Raw genomic sequence first — 23,313 nt, 5'->3', positions numbered from 1 at the left:
ACAGAGACGTAAGAGGATTCAGATACATAGTGATGCAACCTGCAAAGAACTGGTAGACTGGATGGTTAAGAAGGCATTTAGCACCATTGCCACCCAGACCCACTCCCTTACTTCATATTTCTCATAGCTAATGCCCCCTACCTTGCATATCCTGAACAATAAGGGTAATTTCGCATGGCCAATTCAGCCTAACCTACACCCTAATCTAAAAACTACCTTCTCAAGGATGTAATTTAAATGCACAACATTTCTAAGAAAAATGTCTGTCTGACTCAACACTGGGACCCAGACAGAATTCACACCTATTGTTAGAAAAGCTCTGCATTTGAATGACTTTCTTGAGAAGGTAATTAAAAACAAGTTCTGGAATTAACATGCCAAAGAGCAGAAACCCATTCTAAAAGATGAAAGATTTAATCTAAAATTGTTTAATATATGACATCTCCATGACACTGGACTCCTTTGGCTATAAGTTCCATGAACATGATCTCATTCTCCACAACCAACCTGATTAAAGAGCGGTGCTCCAAACGTTAGTGTTTCCGAATAAATCTGTTGGTTTATAACCTGGTGTTGTGAGATTTTTAACTTTATCCATGGGAAACACGTGTTGTGGGACTGGTAACAGTTATTTTGTGATCTGTTCCACCTGAAATTTCTCCTCTACGCAGACATGGGTGAGCAGTCTGTTTTTGTGCTTTTGTGAGAGATCAGGCTAGCAGCTTTTAAATCCTTATATTCAACAGCACAAGAAAACTGTAGGTCAGCAATCGTATTTCAAGTGTGGTACTTCCAGCTCTGGTAGTCCTGTTGGGTCACCCGAGAGGGAGGGAGAGAAGATGTCACATCTAAAAAGCAAACCGAAAGGTTTTTGTTGGTTCTACACTCCGATGAGACTGGATACTGATTTTAATGGATCAGAATTGAACACTACAATGGAACACCTTACATTTCAAGAACGTTGAAAGGGCAAATCAAACTGTAACCTTGAAGAGATATGCTTCCATTTCTAACCTTGGGTGATCCAAATGAGACATTTTTACTGATCACTCCATTTCAGAGTGCTGCTCTTTCATCAGGTGGTCATGGACAATAAGATCATGATCACAGAATTTATAGCCAAAGGAGTTCACGGTCATGGAGATGTCCTTCACTAAACAATTTTAGATTAACTCGTTCATATTTCAGAATTGGCTTCTGTTCTTTGGTACATTAATCCCAGAATTTGTTTTAAATTACCTTCAAGAATGTCATTAAATGCAGAGCTTTTCGAACAACAATGTCAGTCTGACTCGATATTGGGACACCGACAGACTTCACACCTATTGTTAGAAAAGCTCTACATTTAAATGACTTTCTGAAATGGCTGATCTTTAACATTGAGAATAGTTACATTGATACTTTCAGACTTTAACAATGTTTCTGAATATATGTTCACTTTTTGAAAAGAACTGCTGAAATCTTTCTGAAACTTGCATCGAAATGTGCGCAGTTAGACAGGCTGTAAAGGATGAATGGCCTAATCCGAGTTTTGTGAAATTGATTCTGACTATGGAGAAATAGATTCATAGAGTTGTAGAGCACAGAAGCAAACCCTTCAGTCCCGACAACCAAATATCCGAAATTAATCCAGTGAGCCATTTGCCAACATTTGGTCCATATCCCTCTGATTCTTTTCTATTCATGTCTCCAACCAGACGCATTTTTTTCTTTTTCAGCTAATTGATGCTGGAGAAGCATTAAATCTTTAAAGGATTTCCTGAAAAAAACTTTTATGCAAGATTTGGCTCAGTGGTGGATTTTCTAAAGCTTTGCTATTGTAGTTGTCAATTTGTTAAAAAGCTTTCAGTGTTGTTGTCCAAGGCAGAGTAAATATTCATTTAAGATATAATTGAGATATATACATTCTTTACAATGTTTGTCCATCATTTAGTACATTGAGCATCATCTTTTTGTGATTCAACAGATATGATTTGAAGTGAATTCTGCAAGATACTTTTGTAATTTATCGAACTTTGCTTTGTGTTAAAGATTTCCTTTGTGACATTTTAATTAAAATATCTCAATATATAATAATGAAACAGCTAATTTATTCTGAAATTATTTCAATTAGTTGGTCGATTGCCAAATAATAGCTGCTTTACTGTTGTAAATATTGATACCCAGGAAAGCTATTTTGTTTAATATATTTCCTTTGTAAAGATTTTATAAAATGATTGTATTTACATATGAAATAAAATTTGCAGTGTTTTATTAAATGGTTGAAGGTAACTTTGCACTTAATTGTTCCATTTGGGATTAAACATAGATTATTTATGAAAATCATATTCACAATTTATGGTGAGTGTATTAACAAACAAATGTTGCCATTTGCCATTGAATTGCCTCAAACACAATTTGAAATTCTTGAATGAGTTGAATAACTCACTGTGAATATTTATTGCGCATTTCTGAAATTCTCTGCACTGCCATTGTGCTTGGTTAAACAAGATATGTATCCCTCCTCATAACTTTGTATTTCTTTGATATTTCATTTGCTATTGCACAAATAACTTCATCAAATGCCAAAACATTTTTTAGGCTGTGAATTTTCAGTCTGGTAATGTTATTCAGTTGTGAACAATCTGAAGATTAATTTAAATACATATAAAAAAATTAAAGAGATTGTGATAATAGAAAGTCAACATGTAGAATTGCCAATGAAACGTAAACCAAGGTTGCTCTTAATTTGGTACAGACTAAATCGCAATCAAAATAAGTAGAAATAACAGCATTGTGCACAAACTGTTTGTCGTGAGTTCAGAATTTTTCTGATCATTTAATTCTGACCATGCAGTGATGGCAGCACCATGATCTGTTTTATTTGTTCATGGAACGTGAGCATCACTGGCAAAACCAGTAGTTTTCATCGTCCCCGCTTTCCCTTGACTGATAAGCACACAGATATGAATATTGGGTGAGGACACAATGAGGTTGAGTTGCAAGGCCTACTCTGGCATAACAAATTGTGCTGGCTTACACTGCACCCTGACTAGACAGATTTTGGGAGGAGAACAAAAATTGGAATTCCTATTTAAATATTGATGCTCCCATTTATATCTCTCAAAAGGATTTTGTTTGCTCCATAAATTTGTAATGGCTCTTCTGTTGAATTATTTCCCTGCATCCGCATATATCTGGAATCATTTTCTTTTCAAGAATTTTGTATTAACGTTTGCCACTTACTGGTGCCATCCCCCCTTCAAGATCATTCCAAATCGTAATAACTTGCTTACTTTCTTAAAAATTAAATCTTCCCCTGCGCCCCAGCCCAAATCCCTTTTCTTATAAAGTGGCTGCACTGTGTGGTCATGCTTTCTAAATATTACCATGTACTTTTAATTATGAGATTTCAATGTGTCTTTTTAAATATAAAAATGTCCCTTCAAATGTAGTTTTCCCTTTAAATGTGTTGTGTTCGTCTAAACGCAATTAAGATATCCCTTTGAATGTGCCTACATTTCTTTGAAATGTAATCTTGTCCATTTCAAACTATTTGCAGAAATAGCCCGTTAAATGTCCATGTCTCTTTTAAAATGCAGATTTCCCGCTTCAGGGAGCAGCAGTTGTAGCGCGAGGTGGCTGTTGCTTGGTGACGGTGAGGCTCCCCCGGCCCCGCCCATCCCCCCTGAGCTGACGTCACACGGGGGTGAAGGCGGTTGGGAGGAGAAGGCGCTCGAGCGGGGGAGGGGCGGCCGTTAGGAAAATGGCGCCGTGCGGCCCGGGGCAGACACCCGTCACTGGACACCGCCGCCTTCCTGGTGCAGCTGCTGTGTCACGGCCACACCGCCCGGCTGTACAGCAGGCAGGAGCCGGTGACCATTCTGGAGGCGGATGTTCCTCAGTCATTGAAGGGGTAGGACCTGTTGAGAATGGTTAGTGAAGTGTGTGGTGTACTAAGCCTTATTAACATGGATATAGTTTGTAATTTATCAAAGTATACATTTTATTATTTAGAATGGTAGAGATGTACAGCACGGAAACAGACCCTTCGGGCCAACCCGTCCATGCCAACCAGATATCCTAAATTAATCCAGTCCCACTTGCCAGCACTTGGCTCATCTGCCTCTAAACCCTTCCTGTACGTAGACCCATCCAGAGACCTTTTAAGGGCTTTAACTGTAGCAGCCTCCACCACTTCCTCGGGCAGCTCATCCCATTCACGAACCAACCCACCCTCTGCATGGAAACGTTGCCCCTGAGGTACCTTTTATATCTTTCTGCTCTCACCCTGAACCGAGGCTCTCTAGTGCAGACCTTCACCCCCTACACTAGGGAAAAGACAGAAGAAAGTTCTACCTTTTTTTTTCTCCTATTGGCATTTGGACACTTCAGAATCTGTCAATAATGCCAGCATCACCACTGAGCATATTGCTCTGTGTCAACAAGCATTGCGCATGTTCCTTGCTTTGGGTGTCACCCTTGTTCAGGACTGGGGGTGGGTGTTGGGAGAGCTGCAGAACAAGGGTGTGCTAGGAGCAGGGTGGTGAATTGGGGATAGGTGGAGACAGGCAGAGGGTACAAACTGGTTGGTCACTGGGAGGAAGGAATCTGATTGGTGGTGGGGGGGGGTGGGTGGGGATGAGCCTGGGAAGGGATTTGGGGTGTGGGGAAGGAGGTTATTTGAAATTGGAGAACTCAGTGTTGAGTTCTCCAGGCAGTAGGCTGCCCAGGTGGAAGATGTGGTGGTGTTCCTCGAATTTGTAGTTTGGTTTGTTGTGGCAATGGAGGCGGCCTAAGATGGTCATGTCAGAAATGGAGTGGGAAGGGTAATTGGGTTGTGATTGGGAGGTCAGGTCGGCCTCTGCAGACCCAGCTGTGACGCTCGGCGAACCAGTCCCCGCGTTTACCCTCTGTCTCCCAAAGACCACAATTGGCAAACACATGGCAAATTCAGTACTCCAATGTGAAGTTAGAGCCTTTGCGGAGTTAAAAAATGCAGAAAAGTGCATTATTTAAATGGTGACATATTGGGATTTGGAGAAAGTGAGGACAGCAGATGCTGGAGATCAGAGTCAAAGTGTGGTGCTGGAAATGCGCAGTCAACATTCTACGAGCAGGAGAGTTGACGTTTCGGGCACGGGCCCTTCATCAGGACTGACGTGTGGATGTACAAAGGGGCCTCAGCGTCCTTCTACAACAGTCAATGCCAGTTACCATGTGCAGCGAGCAATGCAAGTGTGATATTAGCAAGTGGAATTGAGTTCAGAAGTGGGGATGCCTGTCTACAGTGAGGGAATTATTGAATATATTCAAGATGGAGTTCATCTGATTTTTGAACTACAAAGAGGAGGATGTTTATGGGGGAAGGTGAGAAAATGGCTTTTAAGACCAGTACAGAACAGTTACAGAGTCATACAGCATAGAAACAGACCATTCAGTCCAACTAATCCATGCTGACTATGTTCTCAAACTGAACTAGTCACACTTGCCGGTGTTTGGCCCATATCCCTCCAAAGCTACTTGGATGCTGCCTGAACTGCTGTGCTGTTCCAGCACCACTAATCCAGAATCTGGTTTCCAGCATCTGCAGTCATTGTTTTTACCTCGTTTTTTCCCTCTGAACCTTTCCTATTCATGTACTTATCCAAATGTCTTTTAAATGTTGTTACTGTACCTGCATCCACTATTGCGTCGGGATGTTCATTCCACAAACAAACCACTCTCTTAAAAAAAATGCTGCCCCTCAAGTCTTTTTAAAATCTTTCTCCTCTCACCTTCAAAGTTTGCTCTCCATTCTTAAAGTCCCCACATGTGGGGAATGACACCCACCATTCACCTCATCTACCCCCCTCATGATTTTATAAATCTCTAAGGTTACTTCTCAACCTCCTGTGCTGCAGTGAGAAAAGTCCCAGTCTATCCACCTAGATGTAGGTAGATTAATATCCAGTTATGTATGGGACTTTGGTGGAAAGTGGGAATTCATTGCACTGTAGGGATGAAACCCTACCCTATCCAGACATTTCTGCTGGTGGATGAGACTAGGCCACATAATTTGGAGGACTGGATTTTGGACAGAGATGAGGAGGAACTATTTTTCCTGGATAGTAGTCAATCTATGGAATTCTCTGCCCGAGGAAGCAGTAGAGACAGCCTCATTAAGTATATTGAAGACACAGTTGGTTAGGTTTTTGCATGATAGGTTAATTAAGGATAGTTGGGATAATGCAGCGAGGAGGAGCTGAGACGATAGATAGTTTCACCATTATCTTAATGAATGGCGGAGCAGGCTGGATGGGCCAAATGGCTTGCTCCTGCTTTTATTACTATGAAACTATAACCCTGCATTTCCCACGGCTAACCCGTCTAACCTGCACATCCCTGGACATGATGGGCAATTTAGCCTGGTCAATCCAAATCAAGGCTGGTGAGCAATGTAGTGATGTGGAAATGAACATCAGAGAATGATAGAAAGGGACAAGGAGAGTAAATATACCAGCAATCAAAACTAGATTCTGAATGATCACAAAAATGGAAACAAAAAGTGGAGTTTCTGCATGTGTGCTGCACTGTAACAAAAGTAAGTGAATTGTCTGCACACATTGAAGAGAATAATTATGATCTGAGGCTCCTCACAGAAACATGGCTTCAGGATGACAAGGATTGGATCCTGAATATCGAGGGGGTAGTCAAATGGGAAGCTAGGTAAAGGTAGAGGGTTGCCACTGCTAATCAAAGCACTGACCACAGGGTAGTCTGGTGTTCACTCTGATTTCATGTCCTCATTTCTCTGTCCTCTGATCTCCGTGTTCCCACAGAATAAGATGTCAATCTGTTCTCAGCTCTACTGGATTTCTGCTGAAGCTTTGACCCCCACCCCCTCTTTTTTACACCTTCTGGAACAACAAAATATTCAGTCAGTCAATCAATGCCCAATCCATAATCTCCCAGTCTCTCAACCAACCAGACACAAAAGTGTAGTCATAGCAGGGAATCAAACAAGAAAAATGAAACAACAACATGAGAAATAAATAGGTGCTCGTGCTGAATGTCTGTTCATTAGGAAGCAAACCAGAAATAGGGCTCTCCCAGGATTCTGCTTGTGCCCAACTTGAGGATCCTCTCTCCCTTACATCTAACTGTTAGTACCCAGCTATGATTTCCAATATTTTCACCAGAAATGAAGCATCTTATCAAATAGAGATAGACACGTACTGCACGTAAGTAGACTTTCTCTCTCTCACGCGCGCGTACACACAGAAGTCCATGGGGGTGAATTTTTATTTGCAGATACATCCTATTTTGCTTAAAAATGCACAATCTGCTGGCAGTCAATACATATAGTATTTTGTAAATTTGACTTTGGAAATAGAACCAGTTTAATTCAAGGTTTGGTCTCTGACCTCACACATTTAATGCATTGTCTGAGCTGAGATGTCATCTTTTGTTACAAAACCTTAAGTTATGTTGAGAAATGCCTTACAGGAAGTTGGAAATTTACATATTAATGATGCCTGCAACCCATTCGAAAAGATGAAAGACTTAACAATCCACGTTTGTTCAATATATCATTTCAGTGGCAGGACACTGCAATGTTTTTCCATAAATTCTGCCCCTTATGATCTTATTCTTCACAACCACTTGATAAAAGAGTTTTGCGCCGAAAGCCAGTTCTTCCAAATAGCTTGGTGTTATGGGATTTTTAACTTTGTCCAGGTTAGGGTGGATTGGCCATGCTCAAATTACCCAGAGTGCCCAGGGATGTACAGGTTAGGTGCATTAGTCAGGGGTGAATGTAGAGAAATGGGGGTAGGGGAGTTACTTTCTGGAGGGTCGGGTGGACTCGTTGGGTCGAGTAACCTGCTTCCACACTGTGGGGATTGTCTGAAGAGATGAGATTTCTGCAAACTATGCAGGGCAGCACAGTTTGTGCGTGAGTGTGTTCTTGCATGTGTGCTTGCTTGGTGAAGTGTGTGTTATGGTGTATCAGCCTGTGCGAGGGGGAGTATTGGGGATGTGTGTGTGTCAGAGAGTATGTGCATAAGAGAGGTGTGGATAAAAGCCAGGGGTTGCATTTTGCGAAAACAAGGAAGGGCAAGGGGGTCTGCAGAGTCTGACCAGATGTCCCAGTCACCACCCATTTTAATTCCTCTTCCCTCTCCATTTCTGACATGACCAGCTTTGGCCTCCTTCATTGCCACAACGATCCAATCTACAAATTGGAGGAACAACACCTCATCTTCCACATGGAGTTGTCCATCCCCCAACTCCCTTCATGGCCTCTGCCCCTCCCATTCACTCTTCCCTGCCACCAACCAGATTCCTTCCTCACATCGACCATCAGGTTGTATCCTCTGTCTTCACCAATCCCCACTTCAACACCTTGCTCCCGGCACCCCTTTATCTGCATCTTGTCCTACACCCATCCCCCATCCGGAAGAAACACCTGAAACGTAGACTTCTCCACCTCCTGGTGCTGCCTGGCTTGCTGTGTTCTTCCAGCCTCCTGACTGTCTATATTGTCAATTGAGACACAGACCTGGACCAACTGTTCCAGAATCTGGATTAGTGGTGCTGGAAGAGCACAGCAGTTCAGGCAGCATCCAAGTAGCTTCGAAATCGACGTTTCGGGCAGAGTCTGTCCCCTCCCTGGATTCACTCCCTTTCCATTCAGTTGCTGCAAGTCAACAATTGAACCCCAGAATGAATAATAAATTGAAAAAGTGGGTGAGAAAAGAGAGTACTGTACTCACAGATGTTGGACAGAGGAAGAAAGTTACAGTCTGGGGTGAAGCTCAATCTTCATTCAGAGAGAGGAGTAGCATCTGTAATCAAATAGACAGAGTCATAGATGTACAGCATAGAAACAGACCCTTCCCTCGAATCTGTCCATGCGGAGCAGATATCCTAACCAAATCTAGTCCTACTTGCCAGCACCTGACCCATATCCCTCCAAACCCTTCCTATTCATAAACCCATCCAGATGCCTTTTAAATGTTGCAATTGTACGAGTGTCCACCACTTCCTCTGGCAGCTTACTCCTTAAATGCACCACACTCTGCGTGGAAAAGTTGCCCCTCAGAACTCTTATATCTTTCCCCTCTCACTGAAAACCGATGTCTCTAGTTCCCCCCCACCCCCACCCCCGTCACTGACTCCAGGGAAATGACCTTGTCTATTTATCCTATCCATGCCCTTCATAATTTTATAAACCTCTATAAGCTTCCGACCCTCCAGATAAATTATCCCTGGCCTACTCAGCCGCTCCTTGTAGCTGAAACCCTCCAACTCTGGTAACAGCCTTGTAAATCTTTTCTGATCCTTTTCAAAGTTTCACAACATCTTTCCGAAAGAAAGGAGACAAGAGGTGGATGCAGCATTCCAAATGTGGCTTAACCAATGTCCTGCAAGCCACAACGTGACCTCCCAACTCCCATACTCAATGCTGTGACAAATAATGGAAAGCATACCAAACACTGCCTTCACTATTCTGTCTACCTCAGACTCCATTTTCAATGAAGTATGAACCTGCACTCCAAGGTCTCTTTATTCTGCAACACTCCCCAGTCAGTCCTGCCTGGATTGCTTGACCAAAATGTATTTCTCTAAATTAAACTCCATCTCCCATTGGCCTATCTGATCAATGCTAATTTATAATGAACTCTTTTTCTCTCAATCCACAGAAGCTGAAAGTCTCCATTCCTTCATACCCTCCTTTGATGCTGCCTGACCTGTTGTGCTTTTCCAACACCACACTCTTATCTTCAGCATCTGCAATAGTCATTTTTCCAACATTTCCAGAGTCTGCCCCCCCCCCCCGTCCCCTGATTCACTCTTTTCCATTTCAGTTGCTGCAAGTCAACAACTGAGGCCCTAAATGGAAAAAGAGTGTGAGAAAAGAGTGCCATACTCACAGATGTTGGACAAAGAAAGGAAGTTACAGTCTGGGGTGAAGCTCAATCTTCATTTAGAGAGAGAGGAACAGCAGCAGCTTCAGAAGGACATGGTCCACCTTCCACATTCAGACAGTAGGGGGGCTCTGATTGGCAGGAGGATGTTTCCTTCCAGTCCGCCAATGCTCTCCATTGGTCCATGAAGTTCGTGAGTCGTTTCCGGGGACAGCGACGAGCATGCAGTTTTTGCTGACATCGGCTAACCCGCATAGACCTTGCTGACACCGAGGAGTATGTGCAGTGTGCTCTGGAGATACTGCTGTTACTGACAGATTTTAAGTGGTCAAAAGCCAATAGGTGAAAAAAAAGTAGAGCCACAATTTTGTTCTCCTGTAGCTTGACGTAACCGTACATGCTCGTCGCTATTTTTGCTATTTGTCTTACCAACACCACTCATGATTTTCTAAGTCTCAATACGGTCACCCCTCAACCTCCTGCATTCCACTGAAAAAAGTTCCAATCTGTCCTTATAACTCGATCCCTCCAGTCCTGGCAACATCCTGGAAAATGTTTTCCAAATCCCCTCCAATAGTATTCTTCCTATTATAGGGCGACCAGAACTGTACTCAGTACTCAAAGTGGCTTCACCATCATCCTGGACATCCTCAACATGATGTCCCAACTCCTATCTCAACAGTGTGAACAATGAAGGCAATGCTGCTAAATGCCTTCTTAACCATCCTGTCTCCCAGCAATGCACCTTTCAAGAATAATGTACCTGAAAGCCACCATGTGTCTCTGTTCTACAACACGACCCAGTGCCCTACCATTACCTGTACAAGTCCTGCCCTTGTTTTAGCAAAATGCAACCCCTTGCTTTTATCCACAACTCTGCCGTAGACATGCTGTCTCTCAGACACACACACATATGCACCACCCACCCCAACCAAAATACTCACCCTCTTACAGACTTATACTCCAATCACACTCACACTTTACCAAGCATGCACACACGCAAACACACATACACAGATAATAGTCTATGGGGTGAATTTGCAGATACATTCTACTTTGCTCAAAAAGTGCACAATCTGCAGGCAGTTAATCCATGTAATATTTTATAAATTCCTACTTTGGAAATAGAACCAATCTGATTCAAGCAAGTGTGGGATACAGACAGACTCGAACCTCGTATCTTTCATGCATTATGTGAGCTGAGATGTCACCTATTTTTATAAAACCTTAAGTCATTTTGAGAATGGGGACTTAAAAGTAGTTCTGGGGTTTACATATGAATGAACTGAAACCTGCAACCCATTCTAAAAGATGAAAGACTTACTATCATTCTAGGTTTGTTCAATATATCCCATCAGTTGCATGACACTGTGATCTTTTGCTATAAATTGTGTCTTATGATCCTGCTCTACAGCTATCCGATGAAGGAGCAGCGCTCTGAAAGCTAGTGCTTCCATATAAACCTATTGGACTATAACTGGTGTTGTGTTTTTAACTTTGTCGATCCCAGTCCAACACTGGCTCCTCCACATCATTTCTAGTGGAGACAGCCCATACCTCTCGGTGCTGTCGAAATGACGCAGTAACCGCACTCCTGAAAACTTTACAATTTCTAACGATATTAGCTCGTCATTCACTGCTCCATCTGAAACATGACATTGGAAACTTAAAGCTGCTCATTTCTTTCAGCCTCCAGCACTAAAACAAAAAACTCTTGGAGCTCAAAGTTTTCAACTGTACCATTCAAAACCAGAGACAATTACACAGAGTGGTGAACTTAGCCCAGACAATCACAAAGGTCAACCTCCCATCTATGTAATCCATCTATCAGGCCCACTGTCAAGGAAAGGCCGCCAGCATTCTCAAAGACTCATCACAGCCTGGCAATGTTTTTCTTCAACCTCTACCATCGGGGTGGATAGTACAGAAACCTGAACACATGCACCAGCTGGTTTTGAACCAGTTCCTACCACACTGTCGTTAGAATACTGAATGGACTCTCAAGCTCTTAACATTCGCCTGGACCTGTGTTTTTGTTTTTGCAGCTGTTTATGTATTATTTACATATCTTTGCTACTTAACTCTATGATCTGCCTGTACTGCTCACAAGACAAAGCTTTTCACTGTATCGCGGCGCACGTGACAATAAATCAATTCAATGAGAGTCTGAACCCTTCAGTAAATTCAGGTAACCTTTATTGCAACTCAACTTTGTTACAACTGCAGATCCCCCAGCAAAAAGGTGTTGAGAATGTAGCTTTTTCTTTTAAACAGCTCAAGGTCCAAGTGCTCACACTCTTCCCACCCCCCACTTTCTTTACTATTGGTCAGCACCAAGCTGTCCCTTTGTAATTGGATCCTTGGTACAGCCTTAACCTGTATTGCCTCACTCAGCAATTTCAACCCACACTCTGTATCCAAATACATTTCTCCCCACTCATTTGCTGGGGGTGGCAGTGTAGAGTCAACCACACTGCTGTGGGTCTGGAGTCACGCAAAGGCTAGACTGGGTAAAGGATGCAGATGGTTTTCAGTGTCAGTGGGACTGGATGAGAGAGTGTTGCAGCGCAATGAGTGTGGAGTCTGAGACAGAAATACGGGCCTGGAAAGCGGAGTTCACAGCAGGGAGGCCTGTGCACAATTTTGTGTGCAGCTGAAGCTTTCGCCACCAAGAAACCCAAGGAATCCCGCCCTGTGGTGAAACTGTGGAAGTGTTGCAACTGCGGGAAAGGCTTCTGTTTCCCATCTGTGTTGGAGACACATCGGCGCAGTCTCACCGGGGAGAGGCCGTTCTCCTGCCCTGACTGAGTGAATCCTTTCCCACAATGGCAGTTTCCTTCCCTAAAAAGGACATGAGTGAATCAGATGGCGGTTTTCTCCAGCTCCCCCCACCCATGAGAACAGTTTCATGATTAGATTCTGAACCCTAGATTTCTGACCAAATTCCAACTCCGCCATCTGACTCAGCGGGATTCAAACCCGGTAGTCTCTAGAACTGAGTTGATAATCCAGTCAATAACGGTACTCTGTCATCACTCCTGCGATCCCCTTGCGATGGCACATGAACTCTTTGGTGCCTCCGCAGGTGGGAGGAGCGGGTGAAGCCCTTCCCACAGTGAGAACAGTTGAATGGCCTCTCCCCAGTGTGGACCCACCGGTGTGTCAGTAGGTTGGAGGAATTGATGAAGCCCTTCCCACACTCGGGGCAACTGAACGGCCTCTCCCCAGTGTGACTGCGCCGATGAGTCTCCAACACAGACGGGAAACAGATGCCTTTTCCGCAGTTGTCACACTTCCACGGTTTCTCCATGGGGCGGGATTCCTTGGGTTTCTTCATGGCTCAAGCTTCAGCTGCACACGAAATTGTGTACAGGCCCTCCCTGCTGTGAATTCCTATTTCCAGGCCCGTATATCTGTCTCAGGCTCCACACTCATTGCGCTGCAACAGTAGGGTCTCTTATCCAGTCCCACTGATACAGAAAATGCACTCAAGCAGGAACCAAAAGCTTTGCTCTTTCTCATAGATCCATAGTTGAAAATTGTTGCAGTCTCAGTGGATTGAATGACTGTCAGACATTGACGTCAAAGTGAGGATTGCAGACACTGGATAGTCAGAGTCTGAGAGTGCGGCACTGGCAAAACACAGCAGGTCAGGCAACATCTGAGGAGCAGCAAAGTCTGTTTCGGGCATAAGCCCTTCATCTGCTGATGTTGAAACTTCAGTCTTCAGATCTTCAAATACTCTGTTAAAAGAGATTACAAAAGTCGTCACTGTCAGTCCAGGGTAGAAATTCAGAACAAGGAATTTTACTTGCCATTGAACATTCTTTTCTTTTGTTATTTCATACATTTGAAAGCACCATCCCACTCTCTCTCCCCTTCTGTTCTCACTCTGCTCTAACAAATTCTCCTGAAGGTGCTGATTCAGCATCTTATAGGGGCAGAAAAGCAAAAATGTCAGGACTGATAGCACTGAATTTTGGATAACTGCACCTGAAAGTTAATATCTTTCACAACAACATTAGAGATATTGCCGAGAGTGAGCAGGTCTGATTTTGGGAAGCAAAACAAGTGTAAATTCAGGTTGAATTTGTAATACAGCTTCTTGAGAAAAAAAACCAAACATAATATGGTTAACATCCCCGGGAAGTGGGAGTGGAATGAGATATTAAGGCATTGACACTGACACCAGAGAGAGACTGAACATACAGACGTGGCAAATGTCTAGTGGAAAGCCAGAGTCATAGAGATATACAGCACAGAAACAGTCCCCTCGATCCAACTTGTCCATGCGGACCAGATATCCCAAATTAATATCGCCCCGTTTGCCAGCACCTGGCCTCGATTCCTCTGTACCCTTCCAATTCATATACCCATCCAGATGCCTTTTAAATGCTGTAATTGTACCAGCCTCCACCACTTCCTCTGGTAGCTCATTCGTTGCAAGCACCATCATCTGAATGAAAAAGATGCCCGAGGTCCCTTTTAAATCTGCACCCCCACCCCACAGCCCTCACCCTGAACCTGTTACCCTCTAGCTCTGTACTCCACCATCCCAAGGAAAAGGCCTTGTTTATTTACCCTATCTATGCCTCTCATGATTTTATAAACGTCTATAAGGTCACCTCTCAGCCTCCGGCACGCAAGGGGAAACAGTCCCAGTCTGTTTGGCCTCTCGCTATCACTCAAACCCCCTGGCTACATCATTGTAAATCTTTTCTGAACCCTTTCAAGCTTCACAACATCCTTCCAATAGGAGAGAGACCCGAATTGCAAACAATCTCCCAAAAATTGCAATGATTCTGTTGGCCAATGGCAATTTAATTCCAAAATGTTAATTCCTTCATGAGAAGGGAATAATTGGCAATGTAGCTGTGAGAGGTCCCTTGCGGAAGAGTGAAGAACTGAGTGAGAACTTTCCATTACGCTGGAGAGTAACAGAATTGATACTGAGACTGGGGACTTAAATCTAAAGCAAGGAAATTACAGACACAAACAGGCTGCAACAAATGAGGGAACATGATTGAAAGAAATGACAAACATTTAGATAGCACCTGGAGCAACTGCAATAGTTGTTCCATTCTGTCTGAAAAATAAAACACAAAAGGTGGCCCAGCCACCGCCAACAAGGGATATTATGGACAGGATGGGATCCAAAGAAGTGGCTTACAAATTAGCTTTTAAAAAAGCAGCTAATCTGAAGACTGGGAGCAGTTCAGGTTTCAACAAAAGGATTGATTAAAAGGGGAAAATGGGGTAATGTGAAGAGGGAAAAAAAGGATTGGTGAAAACAATTACAATTAGAAATAGGCAAAGTTCTCATGTGGAACAAAGATGGCAGACCAATTAACCACATATGTTGCTTATATAATCACAAAAGGAGGGCACAAGTAACGTCCCCAAAATGTTGGGGAACACATGGTCCATTGAGAGCAGAACTGAAGGAACTGAGTAGTCTTAGGGAAATGGTGTTGGAGAAATTGATGGAATTAAAAGTTTACAAACCCCCAGCACCTGGTAATCCACACCCCAGACTATGGCCCGAGATGCATCATGCAATTGTTGAATTTAGGCTAATCTTAGCAGGACTTCAACACATAATGATAAGGTCTTTGGGTGTATTGCTTGACAAAGAGACCTTGGAGTCTAGGTTCATAGCTTCTTAAAAATACATTAGGAAGTGCGGTGGAGTTCTCTCCAAAGTTCTCTCGACGTGAGAAAGATTCATTGAGTTTATTTAAGAGTGAGATAGGTAGGTTGTTGATTGTCAAGGTGATCAAAGGTGATGGGGAGGAAGTGGGAGAATGGGGTTGAGAAACCAGTCGACCATAGTGGGGCAGACTCGATGGGCTGAATGGCCTCATTTCTACTTCTATATCTTATGGTTCCACTGGATTTGAAAAATGCTAATGTAACACCTGTATTCAAAAAGGGAGGGTGGCAATTTGTGGGAAATTGCAGACCAGTCAGTTTAACACCTGTTGTTAGAATCAATTATCAAGGAAGCAATATCAGAATGCTTTCAAAGTCAAAACTCCATCCATCGGAGTCAGCATGGTTTTATGAAGGGCAAATCAGATTTGACTCAGTTCTTCAAAGATGTAACAACCAAAGTGGATAATGGTGATCCGGTAGATGTAATATATCTGGCCTTTCAGAAGGCATTTGCTGAAGTGCCACACAAAAAATCAATTCACCGGTGGGATCATCTGGGATTAGGGGTAATTTATCAGCTTCAATAGGTGACTCGCTGATTGGCAGAAGACGGACAGTCCAAATCTATGGCTTTTTTTCTGGACGGCAAGATGTAACTAGTGAGGTGCCACAGGGTTGGGTCCTTGGACCCCAGCTATTTACAATCCACATTAGTGACTTGGATACAGGGATAAAAGGCTCTTTTGTCAAATTTGTGAATGACACAAAAATAGGTGGGATGGTAAATTGCAATGAGGAAATAAGAACCTTAGAAATTGATATATATAGGTTAGGAGAGTGGGCCCAAATGTGGCAGATGGAGTTTAAGGTGGATAAGTGTGAGGTCATGCATTTTGGTCAAAAAAATGGAAGGTGATCTACAGTCTAAATGGGGAGAGACTTTGGGGTGCTCTGGTGCAGAGGGATCTGGGTATCATCATTAATGAGTCACAGAAAACTAGCATGCAGGTACAGTAGATAAAAAAAAGTGAGTAAATGCAACGTTGGCTTTGATAGCTAAAGGAATAGAATACAAAAGGTAAGGAAATGTTGCTGCAACTATACATGGCATTGCTGAGCCTGGACCTGGAGGATTGTGCCCAGTTTTAGACCCTTTTTTCCCCTTATATGGTTATGGTAGGGGATTTAACTGCCCAAACATAGACCGGGACTGCCATAGGTTTAAGGATTTCGTTGGAGAGGAATTTAAGTGTGTACAAGAAAATTTCTGATTCAGTGTGTGGATGTACCTACTAGAGAAGCTGCAAAACTTGACTTACTCTTGGGAAATAAGGCATGGCAGGTGACAGAGGTGTCAGTGGGGGAGCACATTGGGTCAGCGACCATAATTCTATTAGTTTTAAAATAGTGATGGAAAAGGATAGACCAGATTTAAAAGTTGAAGTTCTAAATTGGAGGAATCCTAATTCTGACAGTATTAGGCAAGAACTTTCAAAAGCTAATTGGGGGCAGATGTTTGCAGGTAAAGGGATGGCAGGAAAATGGGAAGCCTTCAGAAATGAGAATGAGGAGACCAGAGACGGTATACTCCTGTTGGGGTGAAAGGAAAGTCTGATAGGTGTAGGGAATGCTGGATGACTAGAGAAATTGAGGGTTTGACTCAAAAAAAGAAGGAAGCATATGTCAGGTATAGACAGGATAGATCGAGTGAATTCTTAAGAGTATAAAAGGTACAAAGTATAAACAAGTATACTTAACAGGGAAATCAGGACGGCAAAAGGGGGACATGAGATAGCTTCGGAAAATGGTGTGAAGAATCAAAAGGGTTTTAAAAAAATACATTAAGGACAAGAGGGCAACTAGGGAGAGAATGGGGCACCTCAAAGATCAGCAAGGTGGATTGTGTGTGGAACCGCAGAAAATGGTGGAGATACTAAATGAGTATTTTGCATCAGTATTTACTGTGGAAAAGGTTATGGAAGATATAGACTGTAGGGAAATAGATGGTGACATCTTGAAAAATGTCCACAATACAGAGGTCGTGGTGCTGGATGTCTCGAAACACAAAGGTGGATAAGTACCTAGGACCTTATCGGGTGCCCCTAGAACTCTGTGGGAAGCTAGGGAAGTGATTACAGGACCTCTTGCTGAGATATCTGTAAATCAATAGTCACAGGAGAGGTACCAGAAGTCCAGAGGTTGGTTAACTTCTGAACTCAATTTTTCTTGCTAATGTACCATTGCCTTGCTGATTGCTTGTTGCCCCTGTCGGACAACTGGCATTGATTGGTGTGGAAGGACGCTGAGGCCCCTTTGTACGTCCATTTCTGATGAAAGACCCATGCCTAAAACGGCGACTCTCCTGCTCCTCCGTTGCTGTCTGACGTGCTGTGTTTTTCCAGCAACACATTTTTCGACTCTGATCTCCAGGTCTCACTTTATCTACATCCCAATATATCACCATTTAAACAATGCACCTCCTTTCCGCTCTTTTTTTGACAGCAAATGCTATAACTTCACATTGCGGTACTGCATTTGCCATGTGTTTGTCAATTGTGGACTTCTCTACATTGGGGACACCAAGAGTAAACTTAAGGAACGGCTCGCCGAGCATCGCAGCCGGGTCCGCAGAGACTGACCGGTCCTCCCAGTCACCACCCGTTTTAATGCCCCATCTAGAGTTCCCCCTACACTCTTCCCCCACCGCCCATAAGACCATAAGACCATAAGACATAGGAGTGGAAGTAAGGCCATTCGGCCCATCGAGTCCACTCCCCCATTCAATCATGGCTGATGCGCATTTCAGCTCCACTTACCAGCATTCTCCCCGTAGCCCTTAATTCCTGTAGACAACAAGAACCTATCAATCTCGGCCTTGAAGACATTTAGCGTCCCGGCTTCCACTGCACTCCGTGGCAATGAATTCCACAGGCCCACCACTCTCTGGCTGAAGAAATGTCTCCGCATTTCTGTTCTGAAATGACCCCCTCTAATTCTAAGGCTGTGTCCACGGGTCCTAGTCTCCTCGCCTAACAGAAACAATTTCCTAGCATCCACCTTTTCAAAGCCATGTATTATTTTGTACGTCTCTATTAGATCTCCCCTTAATCTTCTAAACTCCAACGAATACAATCCCAGTATCCTCAGCCGTTCCTCATATGCTAGACCTGTCATTCCAGGGATCATCCGTGTGAATCTCCGCTGGACACGTTCCAGTGCCAGTATGTCCTTCCTGAGGTGTGGGGACCAAAACTGGACACAGTACTCCAAATGGGGCCTAACCAGAGCTTTATAAAGTCTTAGTAGTACATCTCTGCTTTTATATTCCAACCCTCTTGAGATAAGAGACAACATTGCATTCACTTTCTTAATCACAGACTCAACCTGCATGTTTACCTTTAGAGAATCCTCGACTAGCACTCCCAGATCCCTTTGTGCTTTGGCTTTATTAATTTTCTCACCATTTAGAAAGTAGTCCATGCTTTTATTCTTTTTGCCAAAGTGCAAGACCTCGCACTTGCTCACGTTAAATTCCATCAGCCATTTCCTGGACCACTCTCCCAACCTGTCTAGATCCTTCTGTAGCCTCCCCACTTCCTCAGTGCTACCTGCCTGCCCACCTAACTTCGTATCATCGGCAAACTTCGCTAGAATGCCCCCGGTTCCCTCATCCAAATCATTAATATATAATGCGAACAGCTGTGGTCCCAGCACCGAACCCTGCGGGACACCGCTCGTCACCGGATGCCAATCTGAAAAAGAACCTTTTATCCCAACTCTCTGCCTTCTGTTAGACAGCCAATCCTCAATCCATCCCAGCAGCTCACCTCGAACACCATGGGCCCTCACCATGCTCAGCAGCCTCCCGTGTGGCACCTTATCAAAGGCCTTTTGAAAGTCTAGATAGACCACATCCACTGGGTTTCCCTGGTCTAACCTACTTGTTACCTCTACAAAAAATTCCAATAGGTTTGTCAGGCATGACGTCCCTTTACTAAATCCATGTTGACTTGTTCTAATCAGACTCTGCTCTTCCAAGAATTTAGAAACCTCATCCTTAGTGATGGATTCTAGAATTTTACCAACAACCGAGGTTAAGCTGATTGGCCTATAATTTTCCATCTTTTGCCTTGATCCTTTCTTGAACAAGGGGGTTACAACAGCCATCTTCCAATCATCTGGGACCTTTCCTGACTCCAGTGACTCTTGAAAGATCTCAACCAATGCCTCTGCTATTTCCTCAGCAACCTCTCTCAGAACTCTAGGGTGTATCCCATCGGGGCCAGGAGATTTATCAATTTTAAGACTTTTTAACTTTTCTAGCACTATCTCTTTCGTAATGGCAACCATACTCAACTCAGCCCCGTGACACCCTTTAATTTTTGGGATATTACTCATGTCTTCCATTGTGAAAACTGACGCAAAGTACTTGTTAAGTTCTCCTGCTATTTCCTTATCTCCCATCACTAGGCTCCCTGCATCAGTTTGAAGTGGCCCAATGTCTACTTTTGCCTGTCGTTTGTTTCTTATGTACTGAAAGAAACTTTTACTATTATTTCTAATATTACTGGCTAGCCTACCTTCATATTTGATCCTCTCATTTCTTATTACACTCTTTGTTGTCCTCTGTTTGCTTTTGTATCCTTCCCAATCTTCTGATTTCCCACTGTTCTTAGCCACTTTATAGGATCTCTCTTTTTCTTTAATACATTTCCTGACTTCCTTTGTCAGCCAAGGTTGTCTAATCCCTCCCCTGTTAATCTTTCTTTTCTTGGGAATGAACCTCTGTACAGTGTCCTCAATTATACCTACAAACTCCTGCCATTTTTGCTCTACTGTCTTCCCGGTTAGCCTCTGCTTCCAATCTATTTTAGTCAGTTCCTCTCTCATGCCTTCATAATTACCTTTATTCAACTGTAACACCATTACATCAGATTTTGCCTTCTCCCTTTCAAACTCCAGACTGAACTCTACCATATTATGGTCGCTACTTCCTAAGGGTTCCCTTACTTTAAGATCTTTTATAGAGTCTGGTTCATTGCAAAGCACTCCACCACAAAGAAGGTTTACACCCAAAACATCGACTTGTCCACCTCCTTATGCTGCCTGGCTTAGTGTGTTCTTGCAGTCTCCTGCCGATGTATTTTGTCAATTGAGACACAGACCTGGACCAACTTTTCCAGAGTCAGTCTCTGCCTGGATTCACCCCTTTTCCTTTCAGTTGCTGCAAGCCAACAACCGAACCCCAAATTGAAAAAAAGTTGGTGAGAAAAGAGGCTACCATACTCACAGATGTTGGATGGAGAAAGGAAGTTGTAGTCTGGGGTGAAGCTCAATCTACATTCCAAAGAGAGGAGCACGAGGAGTCGCTTCAGAAGCTCGTCGTCCAACTTCCACATTCAGACACTGCGGTGGCTCTGATTGGCAGGAAGACCAATCGCCTTCGAGTCCTCCAGGGCTCCCGATTGGTCCATCAAAAGCAGGTCGCGCGCCTTTTGTTTGGGCAGCAATGGGGATGCGAGTTTTACTGACAGAGTTTAAGTGTCCAAATGCAAATAGGAAAACAAAGGTAGAGCAACAATTTTGTTCCCCCGTGGCTCGACATTTTATTGCTTTTGCATTTTGTCTGGCTGCTCAACTTTTGTATGTCTTTTCCGCATGTTTGGGGGAGAGGGGAGGGAAGACCAGAACTGGAGGGCATAGGTTGAGGATGAGAGGGGAAAGATTTCTGAGGATCTTAAAGGCCAACCTTTTTGCACAAAGGGTGGTATGTGTATGCAATGAAGTGGTGGAGGCTGGTACAGTTACAATATTTAAAATGCATTCTGATAGGGCTATGAATAGGAAGGATTCAGAGGGAATTGGGCCAAATGCTGGCAAATGGGTCACTCGATTAATTTAGGATATCTGGTCGGCATGAACCGAAGGGTTTGTTTCTGTGCTATACAAATCTATGACTCTATTTTGACATAGTCAGAACCAATTTCATGAGACGAAGAATAGGCCATTCACCCCTTACAGCCTGTCCTGAGCTGTGGCCTAACTGCACCTATTTCTGATGGGTGGCATGGTGGCACAGTCGTTAGCACTACTGCCTCACAGCGCCGGAGACCCGGGTTCAATTCCCACCTCAGGCGACTGACTGTGTGGAGTTTGCACGTTCTCCCCGTGTCTGCATGGGTTTCCTCCGGGTGCTCCGGTTTCCTCCCACAGTCACAAAGATGTGCAGTCGGGTGAATTGGCCATGCTAAATTGCCCGTAGTGTTAGGTAAGGGGTAGATGTCGGGGTATGGGTGGGTTGCACTTCGGCGGGGCGGTGTGGACTTGTTGGGCCGAAGGGCCTGTTTCCACACTGTAAGTAATCTAATCTAATTTCAATGCAAGTTTCAGGAAGATTTCAGCAGCTCTTATTAACTAAATTAAACATTTTAGCTATTGTCAATTTTAAAGATCAGCCATTTGTCACCCCTCCTGGCTCTGGGTTGAGTCATCACCATCTATTCTCTCTCTCTTCTGAAAAGGCCTTGATACAGTGATCAAAGAGGGCTCGAGGCGTGAAAAGAGAGAGAATGGATGAGAGGGTAGAGGGTGATGTGTAGAGAAACAGAAAATGGACAGGAGCAGAGAGTGGGGTTAGAGAAAGACCGGGGGGCAGTGGTTAGTCGGGGGGGAAGAGAAAGACCTGCAGGGCAAAAAGAGAGAATGGGGCAGCAGAGAATGGTGGAGGGGGCCAAGCGAGAATGGGGTACAGAGCATTGTGGGGTAAAGAAAGAGTGGAGTGCAGAGTGTGAGGGGAGGGAGAATGGATGGGAGTCATTGGATGACAGGAGAATGGACAGAGGGCAGAACATGGGTGGAGAAAGAGATAGATGGGGGAACAGAGGGATGGAGAGCAGAGGGTGTGGGGGAGAGAGAAAATGCATGGGGAGTCAGAAGATGGGAAGAGGGATTGGACAGGGATGCAGAGGGTGGGGGTGAGAGAAAGAAAGAGAGAGGGAATGGACGGTGTGCCGGGGTGGCGAGGGAATGGACGGGGGTGTCATGGGTGTCATGGGGGAATGGAGAGGGGGGAGCCATGAATGGCAGGGGAGAATGGGCAGGGGATGCTGTGTGTGGTGAGGATAATGGACAGGGGCGCTGTGAGTGGCAGGGAGAATGGACGGGGGCGCTGTGGGTGGGGGTGGTAAGGCCAGAGGCACTGTGGTGGTGGAGGAATGGACAGGTGTTGCTGTGGGGATGTTTGGGTCTTGGAGGGAGATGGTGGTGGTGAAAGCATCCCACTCACTCCCAGCATCCCCTTCTCTGCACACGTGCGGTGCACATTTTTGTGAGTCTCGATGGGATGCTGTTTGGAGGGTCAGTGTTGACTCGATGGGCCAAATGGCCTGCTCCCACACTGTAGGAATTCTATGATTAGGAGAGCTGTCAAACCAACAACTTCTAATTGGTGAAGTAAAAGACCAGGAGCCAATCTTTAAGCAGTTTTCCATTTATTCACTCAAATTGCCCATTCAATTGAATCCCTTGAATTTAATGTGTTCCGTTGTAGTTTAATTATGATCCATGAAAGCAACATCCAGTAACATCTGAGGGCAGAACCAACTCAACTGACTCAACAAGTGTAACAACTCTTCTGTATGCACTTTAGATGTGACATCCTCTCCCTCTCTCTCTCTGTTGACCCAACGGCTAGAACTGCTCTGTTGACCAGGGCTAGAATTACCACTCTCAAAATATAATTGCTGATCTACTGTTTGCTTCTGCTGCT

General features: G+C 44.0%; 1 protein-coding gene and 1 long non-coding RNA gene across 2 annotated transcripts in view; one reads left to right on the top strand and one right to left on the bottom strand.

Annotated features, from left to right (window-relative positions):
- Positions 1 to 23,313, bottom strand: part of LOC140460632 (uncharacterized) — a 1,198,404-nt gene that overhangs the window by 18,022 nt on the left and 1,157,069 nt on the right. The window lies entirely within an intron of this gene.
- On the top strand, positions 3,721 to 12,061 carry LOC140460629 (uncharacterized). Its single transcript, XR_011954250.1, has 2 exons — positions 3,721 to 3,914; positions 11,580 to 12,061. It is a non-coding gene; the product is annotated as an uncharacterized lncRNA (long non-coding RNA).

The sequence above is a fragment of the Chiloscyllium punctatum genome, chromosome 36 (genome assembly GCF_047496795.1).
Source record: "Chiloscyllium punctatum isolate Juve2018m chromosome 36, sChiPun1.3, whole genome shotgun sequence".
Taxonomy (NCBI): domain Eukaryota; kingdom Metazoa; phylum Chordata; class Chondrichthyes; order Orectolobiformes; family Hemiscylliidae; genus Chiloscyllium; species Chiloscyllium punctatum.
The sequence above is the reverse complement of the archived record's forward strand: the minus strand, read 5'-3'. Positions and strand labels throughout refer to the sequence as shown.